At 44.6% G+C, this 11,543-nt stretch overlaps 1 protein-coding gene across 1 annotated transcript in view; it reads right to left on the reverse strand.

Annotated features, from left to right (window-relative positions):
* The window catches only part of LOC137541210 (uncharacterized), a 54,142-nt gene extending 44,688 nt beyond the window's left edge, over window positions 1-9,454 (reverse strand). The window contains exon 1 of the mRNA XM_068262390.1: window positions 9,352-9,454. The gene's annotated coding sequence lies outside the window, so the exon portion shown is untranslated. The remainder of the gene's footprint in view (window positions 1-9,351) is intronic.
* Window positions 9,455-11,543: the final 2,089 nt, after the last annotated feature.

An 11,543-nucleotide genomic window follows, 5' to 3' on the forward strand; every position in this document is an offset into this window, starting at 1 on the left:
CTATTGCCGAAAATTCTGTTTTGTCCCCACGTTTATTGCCTGATGAAGCGGGCTGGGCCTGCGAAACGCATTGCACTTTTTTGGGGTACTATATAATAAATGTGATTGCTACTATTCAGACAGTCTTTCGTGTCTGCTTTATGGAGGTAAGTCCACCACTTCCTCCCAGCAAAGTTTAAAGTTTTTTTCCGCTTTTACCCTGCTGGCGCCTCTGTTCTCCTACTGCTATACCTTGTCCACCCCAGGTGGAGGGGTGATCTACCCCCTTTCGCATCTACAGAGAGTGACTTCTTATCCCGGAGTGAGGACAGGTCTAATCTCCTCACCTGCCTATACAGTGGTTGCCTTTGTGGTAACCCACGTTTGTGAGTATAATTTTCTTACGATAACCTTTACTTCATTTATGCTTAACATATATCTGCAGAGTGTCTGCTTGCTGCTTTCATGGAGACAGACATATTTTGTTAACATCCTGTGTTTACAAATTAGCTGCACTGCCGATACAAAGGACATTCCTGAGCTGACACAGTTAAGAGATCAAATTATAACTTGTGATTAGTCACAGATGAGGGGAAATTAGGCTAAACTCTGTAAATACATACAGGGTGCATTTCTCTGTGTTTTCCTTCTGCCCTATGCAAAAGTTCAGGTCCACTTTAAGAGTAAGTTTGCTATGAAACTATCTAAAACTGAAAGAAATGATTTTGGATTAAATCATTTTTGGAAACCGGTAGCATTAAGCAGATCAGATATTTCTAGGGACCATAGCCGGTTCAAGTAACAATTGGGCCCTAGGGCAAAATTAGCCTGGGGCCCCCCCAACAGACACCCTCCGACCAAAAAGCGTCATTAGAGGCCCTTTGTTGCAGCCAAATTTCCCTCCTGGGCCCCTGAGCTGGCTGCTGACCCTCCCCCAATCACCTCCCTCTGCAGAGTCCCTGGGGAGCAACAGTTAAGATGGGGGAGGGACACCTTAGGGGCCCCTACAGGCTCTGGGGCCCTGGGGCAATTGCCCATTTTTTCCTATGGTAGCTCCGGCCCTGCTAGGGACGGATCTTCAACGCGCAGAAGGTCCCTGGAAACTAGGGACAGTTGGCGGAGCACTTTTGCCGCTAGTGCTGGATCGAACGTAACATCAAAAATGTGGGTTTTAAATTAGCCAGAGCATCTGCGAGATTGCACCACTCTGGGTGATGTCATGAGACTCTTGTCTAATCTGAAGACTGTTCTTCCAGCGATGATGATGATGATGTCATACTCTTGGCAAGATTCTGTTGCTGGGAAACAGCGATGAGAAAAGGCGGGAGGACGTTCTGCTGCCATTCGGTTATTTTATTTTTGACTTAAAGGGAAATTAAATTAGCGTTCTATTACTTGTTTTGTTGTTTTTTTTTTTATTTCCCTGAAGTTGACAAATGTGTGGTTTAGATTACTTTTTAGGATCTATATTACAATTTTTTTTAAAAAAGTGGACCTGAACTCAGAATGTCCTCTCTGCTCTAAAAAATACACAACAGAATAATAACCTTCAAACTAAAAAAACATGTATTTGTAACAGCTCAGACAAATACTAAAATAAATCTGCACTGTTTCTACTTCCTGATTCATGGAAGCAGACATATTGTTTACAGCCTGTGCTTTCCAATGGGCTTATCTGCCATCTCTGCCATTGGCAGTCATGTGACAAAGGGGAAGGATCAAATTACAATTTGTGATTAGACACAAATGAGGGGCAATTAGACAGGCTAAACTCTCTAAATGCATACAGAGTACATTTCTCTCTTTTTTACTTCTGTCCTGTGCAAGAGTTCAGCTCCACTTTAAAGAAATATTTTGTTCAGGGTTCGGCCGAGACAGTTTATAAGCTCAGCAATAAAAGCATACCAGGAAGCAGGGGCGTTGCTAGGATCCTAAGAGATCAGGGGCACTTTTGGGCTCTCCAGCCAGAAAATGGGTGTGGCCACACATCAGAATGTGGGTGTGGTTGTGGGTGGAGCCAAATTTACATGAATTTAACAGCGGTCTAAGTAGGCCTGTCCAGCAAAATGTTGGAGACATCCTCTGCGGCTGGTGACTCTCCCGCTAGCATCAGACACTAGGAGCTTTAGCATCCTATTCATTCTCAGACACTAGGGGGAAAGCCTGGGAGAGAATATGTCTGCAGAATCTGGAGACCAAGTGAACCAGAGGTGTGTTCTGCCTCCCCCTGCTGGACTCTGCCTGGGGGACATCCGGGGCACCCGAGAATACATCCGTGGCATGTGCCACTGATCTTTGGGGCTAGCAACGTCCCTGCTAGGAGGCACCCTTTGTAAGGCTGAACGGACAAGTACAGATAGTCAAGGAATAGGCACACACTAGTTCTCGCAGGGCTGTAACTACAGGAGATCAGTGACCACAGGGGGCCCAGAGCTGTAAGGGGGGCCTCAACTGTGACTTCACACACTCTGATACAGGGATGCATCCTTCCAGTGGTGTAACTACAATTCATGGGGGCCCCAAGTGAAACTTTGATGAAGCCCCCAATGTTTACAAACCTTTTCTAATCTCCCCTTGGTACCCGTCTTGGCCTTGGGGCCCATCTTGGGTCATAAGACTAGTGTAGCCACAAAACACCTGATCTGATGTATAGTCCCCGTATCGGAGGAAGGGAAGGGTAGTAGTTGGGCCTCCAAAGCTCTGGCCCCACCAATGCACACACCCCTTCCCTTGCCTCGCCTTGTGGGCCCTTCTTGGCCTTGGGGTCCTACTCACAAGGGTCATATAACACACTTGTTTTATGACCCTTGTGAGATGGGCCTCCAGGCTGGGAGGGTCACCAAGGGGAGGCAAGGGGAAGGGTTTGAACATTGGAGGGCCCCAATCAATGTTTTTCTGGGGGGCCCATGCTTTATAGTTATGACTCTACGTGTAAACAAAGCGCCACTGCCTCGGAAGATCGGAACGCATGCCACGGAACAGGATCCTTGCAGTGATCTGGCTCGCAGCACATAAGAGGACTTGACTAATGCGCTAAAAACAGAAGCTTGCCGCCACAATCAGCTCAGCTCCCATATTGTCCTCAGACAAATCATCTGAGCCTCCCCCATGAATGGAGACCTTTGTTAGGAGGGACAGATATGGCTCGCTGGTAGCCAGGACCTCGCCGTCTCCACATATTAACAGAGCTGCAGAGAGCGCCCGTCCACTATTTAGACTGGCACCACATCAAAGTCGCTGGGAGTGTGAGATTTTAGCCCAGTTGGTGATTGGAATTCCCTTCTGATTGAGCTCAGAGATATTCGAGAGCCCGAACCGCTCGCTTTCTTGTTCTGCTGCTATGTGGGCTGCACATTAAGGCACCACTCCGGTCTCTCTGGAACCATTGCCATCTTGTGGGGATTCATTTAGTTTGCAAAATGCTCATTTCTTGTCCTTGCAGGGCGACCCCACATACATCGAGAGTAGGGCCGGTTTTAGAGTTTTTGGCAAATTTGTGAGAAATTGAATGCCCCCCACTTCCTGATTTGGAATGATCGTACAGCACCCGACAATTTACTCTGCTTCATTTCATGTCCTCACATGACATGCTGCAGCTCAGCACATTAACACACTGGCTGGCTGTGAGTCTGTGACAAGCAAACTGCTCACCCTCAGCCACTCCATTCCTCCTCAGGAAGGTACACACAGTACAAACATGCTGCCCCTGAAATCTCTGCGCCTGATGCAAATGTTTCACCTTGCTTCATGAGAGAACCAGCCCTGATCAAGAGCATCATAATAGTGGATTCGGGCCACCCTGTGGCAGACATGTATAAAGGGCACCACGTTCAGAAGGGCGCCGCCGCGCCGGAGACAGCCACTAGTAAAACATTGGTAAAACCAACAATATTCTACTAGTTAGTTTGATTAGTAAAATACCTGTAATATTCACCGATATTGTACTTTGACCTTATCCAGACACGAGCTCTCTCTCTCGACGCCTAATTTTAACTTATTCCCCCTGGCAATGCCTAACCTCCAGGACCCCCCTGGCACTGTGTAGCCCCAAGACCCTCTGGCGATGCCTAACCTTAAAGAGGAACTGTAACCAAAAGATTAAACTTCATCCAAATCAGTAGCTGATACTCCCTTTCCCATGAGAATTGCTTACCTTTTCTCAAACGGATCATCAGGGACATCTGTATGGCTGATATTGTGGTGAAACCAGGGCCGGATTTGTACTTTTTACCGCCCAAGGCCAACTATACCGTCTGTATGGTTGTTATCTCTGTGTGCCTCAATGAGAGTTCTACTTATATTGGATGATTGAACATCATTGGATGTCACAGACAATAACTATTTCAGAAATACGCATATAGATTATAAATTATGTTTTCCTTAAGAACTTTTATGTTATGTTTGCCGTCTTGTTAATGATGGACCCATTGTGTCACCATGAGAGTTAGGCTGATGTTTACCTGCAGGATTAAGCTTATAGGTCTTGCAGGGACGACACAAGTACAGGACAGAGAGTTCAAAGGTTAAAACTGTCCTTATAAATAGGGATGGCTGCATAGAACAGCTTTACAGCCCCTCACTGAGCCGCCCCTAAATTTCTGGTGCCCTAGGCCATGGCCTACGTGGCCTTGCCAGAAATCCGGCCCTGGGTGAAACCCCTCCCACTGTGTGATGTCCCCGCTGACTGCGGTGGGGAAAAAGTTCCCTGACATCTGTAAACCTTGTTGCATTGTGGGAAATAACGTCTGTTTCCAACTGCCAAGCAACCAGTATCTCCCTCCCTAAGCATATATATATCTACATATACGGAATATGTTGGCGCTTTATAAATAAATAATAATATTAATATACAAAAGCACTCTATACTTTTTCATACTTTTTTAATTACAAAGTGCCAATAAGTTATTTAAAGGGAACCAGAGACGACGCACCCTTGTGTATTTTACCATATATATCAGTGGGAACATTAGAGAAAACACTTACCATGCTCTCTGTTTCATCCTCACTGCTAAAAGTGTCTGTTATCAGCTGTGAGAAGAATCCCGGACTGAGCATTCAGTCTGGCTTTGCAGGGAATAATTATTGCTGAGTCATTATAGCAGAGCCACAAGGGGGCAGGCTTGGGCTTGAAAAGACACCAGAGAAGACAGACTCAGCTATAATCTTTCCGTAGCAAAGCTAGACTGAGTGCTCAGTCGGGGATTCTTATCAGAGGTGATAACAGTCAGATTAAACAGAGAACAATGAAACAAAGAGCAGATTAGGTGTTTACTGTCATGTTCCCACTGATTTATAAGGTAAGATACAAGAGGGTGCTTCGTCTCTGGTTCTCTTTAAATAGAAGATAAAAAAATTCTCTCCTAGAAAAAAAATCAGAAGAAAAAGTGAATTGCATATGGGCCATTGCGAGTTATTAAGGTGAAATAATTTAACAGAAAAGCTTTGTGGATCAGCCCCCAGAACCCCTCTCCTCGGAGAAGTAGGACGTTAGCAGAAGCTGGATATCTGCTGGGAAAAGACCAGCAACAATCCGACGCTGCAACAAGTACTTTACAAATTTATTTATTTTTTTACGGTAATTACAAAAACAAAAACATTTTTTTTAAATGTTGTATGCATGATGATAAATATAAAACACCGTGTTAACACATAATTCAGAATTCAGGAAAAAAATGCGACTTTACTTCTAGAGTTTAGCTCTGATCCAAGAATCCCAGCAGTCCTGAAACCCTCTGGCTTCTGGAGGTACTGTGGAGAGTGAACTTTCTGACAGTGATTGACACCATTTTGTTCCCCTGTCTGTTCTGTCCCAGCATTCCATCCCATGCGTTTGTCTACGTTTCGGCGTGTCTAATTATTTTTCTAGGGCCCCAGGCCTCCACCGCCAGGGATTTCCGATAAAGGAGAGTGCGCCATTGTGAGCACAGCGAAGGTGATACTGCATGTTGTTAACCACAAGAAAAATATACAAGGCCCACCGGTCCGTCCCAAGCGAAGGCTTCTAATGCTTCACTTATCTCCCATTGTAAACCAGAAACTGCAGAGTAATACTGGCCAGACAGGTCATAAATCATCCCGGCAGACAGGTGCAGTAAATACCACTGCCCACTGACTAAACAGCCATATTGGATGAGGAGGCCAGATGTGATGACAGCTCGTTGCTAAGAGACCTGCCTTCCTGTCTCGGCCATTTTCTTCTGAAGTAAAATTAAAATTTAAAGGGTGTGTATAAAAAAAAAATTGTATACCTTTTCCCATGAATGTGTAATAAATAAATATACATTGATAAGAATTAAAATACACAAATGATCACAGATAACTGTTTTTTTCCAAAAAAGAAAAGATTGATTTTTTTGGGCTGACTTTGGGAGAATGGGAAGGGCAGTTAGGGCGAGGCATCGGTGGGGAGTTGGTTAGGGTTAGACATCGGTAGGGGGTCGGTTAGTATAAAGCATTGGTGGGGGGGGGGGATCAGTTAGGGTTAGACATCGGTGGGGAGTTGGTTAGGGTTAGTCATCGGTAGGGGGTCGGTTAGTATAAAGCATTGATGGGGGGGGATCAGTTAGGGTTAGGCCTCGGTGGGGAGTTGGTTAGGGTTAGACATCGGTAGGGGGTCGGTTAGTATAAAGCATTGGTGGGGGGGGATCAGTTAGGGTTAGGCCTCGGTGGGGAGTTGGTTAGGGTTAGACATCGGTAGGGGGTCGGTTAGTATAAAGCATTGGTGGGGAGGGGGGATCAGTTAGGGTTAGGCATTGGTGGGGGGATTGGTAAGGGTAAGGCATCGGTAGGGAGTCAGTTAGGGCGAGGCAGCGGTGGGGAATTGGTTAGGGTTAGGCATCGGTAGGGGGTCGGTTATGGTAAGGCATTGGCAGGGGGATTGGTTAGGGTTAGACATTGGTGGAGAGTCAGTTAGGGTTGGGGATTGGAAAGGGTACGGCATCGTATATGTGTGATGGGGGGGTAGCGTCAACTAAAGTATAGGAAGCAGGTCAGGTAATTTTGGCAAGATAGTTTGGGTGCTGCTTTAGGCCATAATGAGAGTAATTGACAGAGCTTAAATTAGAAAAAAAACAGGTGATTCGGAAATACCCGATGCACGAATTACTGACACAGCTCAAATTCGAAAAAAGAAACGGGTGATTCAGCAATACCCGATGCACGAATTACATATTGCCCAACAACTTGGAAGGGCAATAGTATTTAACCCCGCCCTGAGTTTCAGCAGAAGCAAGGTGGGGCGGAAGCAGGAAATTTGGGTGCATGAGGCAGGTGGACAAAAAGGGCGCCACCATTCACTCCCATAATAAAAATCGTTTGATGGGCGCCGAACGGGAAAAAAAGGCACCGGAGATTATAAACGTTTTCAAATGGCGCCCAGAGATTTTCTAACGGCGCTTGTGATGATTTAAGTTCACAAAATGCGCCCGTGATGAATAACGTTTACAAAAATACTAAACATATTTATCGTATTTAACTAAAACATTATAGTTTAAGTGGCCGGTGTGCTCCTCTGGAAAGGCCTCCTGTTCAGCAATCGGGTGGATCTCTATGCACAATGGGGGGTATCAATACCCTATGAACATATGAAAGGGTTGTGCAGAGCGCCAACACCTAAAGGTGGGTACACACGCACTACTATAACAGTTGCGTTGGACCCTCCCGCTGGGTGGGTGTTCCAGCGATAGTAGAGCGGATCACTCAGAAACAGCCTTATCAGTCTGCGGACAAACTGTACACACGCTCTACTATTGCTGGAGCGCCCGCCCAGCAGGAGGGTCTGATGGACCCGTTGTTCCTGCAAATAGAGCGTGTGTACGCACCTTAAGATTGCATAGATCAACACGCTAAGCTCAAAAGTAAGCAATTTAGAACCTGATCAGAAAAAATCACTATATGGAAAAAATATACAAAACATAAAATATGAAGTATAAAATTCATATAAAGTTCATATAGTTCAGTCCACTCTGGGTATGCTTTCCCACAGCCGAATATATAGTATATGCAAGTTCGCTCACAAACAGTGATAGCTGATTAAATAACAGATCAGTATATCAGGCTCAATATAGAAGCAATAGAGATGGCCCGAACCTCCGATTTTCGGTTCACGACCCGCGTACGTGAACTTCCGCAAAAGGTCAGTTTGCGCAAACTTTCGCAAAGCGCAATAGACTTCAATGGGGAGGCGAACTTTGAAAAATAGAAAAAATTATGCTGGCCACAAAAGTGATGGAAAAGATGTTTCAAGGGGTCTAACACCTGGAGGGGGGCATGGATGAGTGGGATACATGCCAAAAGTCCCGGGGAAAAATCTGGATTTGACGCAAAGCAGCGTTCTAAGGGCAGAAATCACATTGAATGCTAAATTGCAGGCCTAAAGTGCTTTAACACATCTTGCATGTGTATACATCAATCAGGTAGTGTAATTAGAGTACTGCTTCACACTGACACACCAAACTCACCGTGTAACGCACCGCAAATAGCTGTTTGTGTACTGACGGTCGTGCTGGACTGGTGCGCACCATGGCGAGATTGCTCTTTTCTGCACACCATGGGCTTGATTCACAAAACCGTGATAACTCAAATATCACACCTTATGAAAAGATATCACACCTTATCAAAGTTTACACACCTTATCAGAGTAGCATAGCGAGCGCTAGGAACCCGCAGGGGCTCAGGGCAGGATGAGTGCCATTGCCAATTAGCAGGCATAAGGTTTGTAGCCCTCGCTATGCTACTCTGATAAGGTGTGATATCTTTGATAAGGTGTGATATTTGAGTTATCACAGTTTAGTGAATCAGGCCCCATGTGTGTCTGTATGTGGGAAAACATGCACGTTTTATCAACGAGAAGCTGAGGTAATTGACAGGGAAAATACGTCCAGTGCTTCACTGTTTTTATCTGCATGGGGAAAACACATTCTCAAGTGTGCACTAACCAATGGAATAACATTAGTTCCCAGTTTACCTGTGCAGAAAGCAAGGGCGTGGGCCCCATCCAAAGGTTTGCAGGGGGGCCCAGTGATTTCTAGTTACGCCCCGGCCTGTCTCTAATTTTAGCCCAATCAGAGATCTCGGAAGCATTGGAGCAATCAGAAAATGCAGATTCTTTTTTCTGCAAACATTGGATTACTGCAGTAATATTAGACCAAACTATGGGTTCTCTAGTATTTATATTCTAGGTCATTTGTTTAATTCACCATTTGTCACCATTTGTGACCATTTGTGACCATTTTCATCATCACATCTGTAAAGACAGTTTTTGCCCCCCCCCCACTTCCTTCCCATCTGTGTCCCCTCAGACCCCTGCGTTAGCCAAATATGAGCATCTTGACAGATGTGTCTGTGCTGATATTCCTTGATACCCACCCTTACCTTGTTAACATCTGACCTCTGTGAGTGACCTCTGCGACTTATTCCCAACTTTTTCCACTCCACACTGAGTATCATCCCAGCATTTATTTCCAATATGGCTCTGCCTGGCCTATTGGACAAGCAGCAAACAAAATTCAGTGTAAACAAACCGAGGTCCACGCCATCTGCATTCCTCCCTCTCTGGACCTCTTGTTTACACAGGGAAATCTCAGAGGTGGAGGGTCAAAGATTAAAAGCAGCTAGTTGCGTTTAGGAATTGCAGATTTAAATAGCAAAGGAAGCTAAAAAAAGGCCATATTTTTTGTTCCTTTGTTTACAATACTGTGTTTTTTGCACCATATCCTAGCTGATGAAACGCAGGTCTATAGCTCACAACATGAACCAGAAGAGTTTGAAAGTGATGTCCATTTTTGCATCTCCTAAATTTTCACAAATATGTTCATGTAATCGTAAACCTGTGATTTTTTTTCCGATAATATATTACATTTTTGACAAAAGAATGAGTTTGGTGAAAATGCACTGGTTCCAAAGGGGCATTTGAAAATGCGTATTGTTGAGTGAAAATGAACCACTTAAGGTAGGCATATTGTACACAAAATTGTAATAGATTAGACATTAGCTTTAATATAAACATTAAAAGACACATCCGAGGTGAAAAGAAAAACCAAGATCTACTTACCTGGGGCTTCCTCCAGCCCCTGGCAGCTGATATGTCCCTCGCCGTAGAGGGGTCCCCTCCATTGCAGATTCTGACTGGCATCTTCTGTGCCCTGCGCGAGTGTGCCAACGCGCTCACGTAGATTGTAGCGGTTTGTGCAGGTGCAGAAGATGCCGACCTGGCGAGGGTACAAAGGGGACCCGGGGTCACCGGCAGGGAATGGAGCTGCATTGAGGGACATATCGGTTGCCAGGGGCTGGAGGAAGCCCTGGGCAAATAGATCTTGTTTTTTTGTTTTTTTTTAGGCTCAGGCCTTCTTTTTAAATGAGCGTAATGACCTACTTACAATTACGCGATATTTTGCGTAATTAGCAAAATTACGATTATGGCAGTAATTTGTAATTTCACAAAAGTACGCGAAATTTCGTGTTTAAGCGGAATTTCATAATTAGGATCATTTTTTGTAATTACGATCCTTTTTATAACGCAAACGAATCGGAATTGTATGTTTAACGCGACATTTGGCCGTTCTCGAAATTGTGTTCCAGTCCAGAGCCTCGAGTGACAACATATGCAGGGACCTTTGCATAATCAGATATTGCAAAGCCCAAAACCAAATGTCTCAGCATGCATGACCGCTAAGTGCACCTTGGCAAAGAGCACCTGTCTTACAAGTGGCTGCAGGGAGAGCTCCTGATACATTTACACGTGCAGGGACCTTTGCATTAGCAGTCATTGGAATCAGTAATTGCAATAATGAGTGACTTTTCTGAGTTTCGTAATTCATTACATTTACATAATTACTATTGAAAACGAAATTATGTTCATTTTCGTAATTAAAATAACTTTCTGTAGAAAACACAAACGTGCACGTTAAACACAAATTTGCACGGAAATGCGCAATTACATGACGGAAATTTTGCTTACGGAATTCAGAATTACTGTTTGTAAGGCAATTACGAAATTACGAATTTCGAGACCTAGTGGCAAACTTTGTGTCCATAATTACGGAAACAACTAAATTACGCAAATTTCAGATCAACACTCAATCGCTTTGTAAAGCGCTGCCACCTCTCCCTACTGAACAGTGTAATGTTGATATTGTTGCCATCAAACATTACATGTTTTTTTTTCTTTTTCAGCAGGATTAAAAATCTATAGCTTCCTATAATACAGTTGCTGGAAGTGTAATGGTTAAGGGCTCTGTCTCTGACACGGGAGACCAGGGTTTGAACCTCGGCTCTGTCTGTTCTTTAAGCCAGCACCTATTCAGCAGGAGACCTTAGGCAAGTCTCTCTTAGGAAAAAAGCGCGATATAAGTGTTTGTCTTTCATTTATAAGGGTGAGTTACAAAATTTTAAATTTTTCAACGGCAGAGGTTTTCTTTTTGTAATAATAGCAGACGGCCCCCAGTCTTCAGTTTGGGCGAATTTTCCTTCCTGTGGTCTGTACTATCTGTCAGTAAGCGGGAATCAGTGACGCGCTGCTACAATCAGGCCACAGCACAGACGGTCTTCAGCTTTTTCCTTCCTCG

The sequence above is a fragment of the Hyperolius riggenbachi genome, chromosome 12 (assembly GCF_040937935.1).
Source record: "Hyperolius riggenbachi isolate aHypRig1 chromosome 12, aHypRig1.pri, whole genome shotgun sequence".
Taxonomy (NCBI): domain Eukaryota; kingdom Metazoa; phylum Chordata; class Amphibia; order Anura; family Hyperoliidae; genus Hyperolius; species Hyperolius riggenbachi.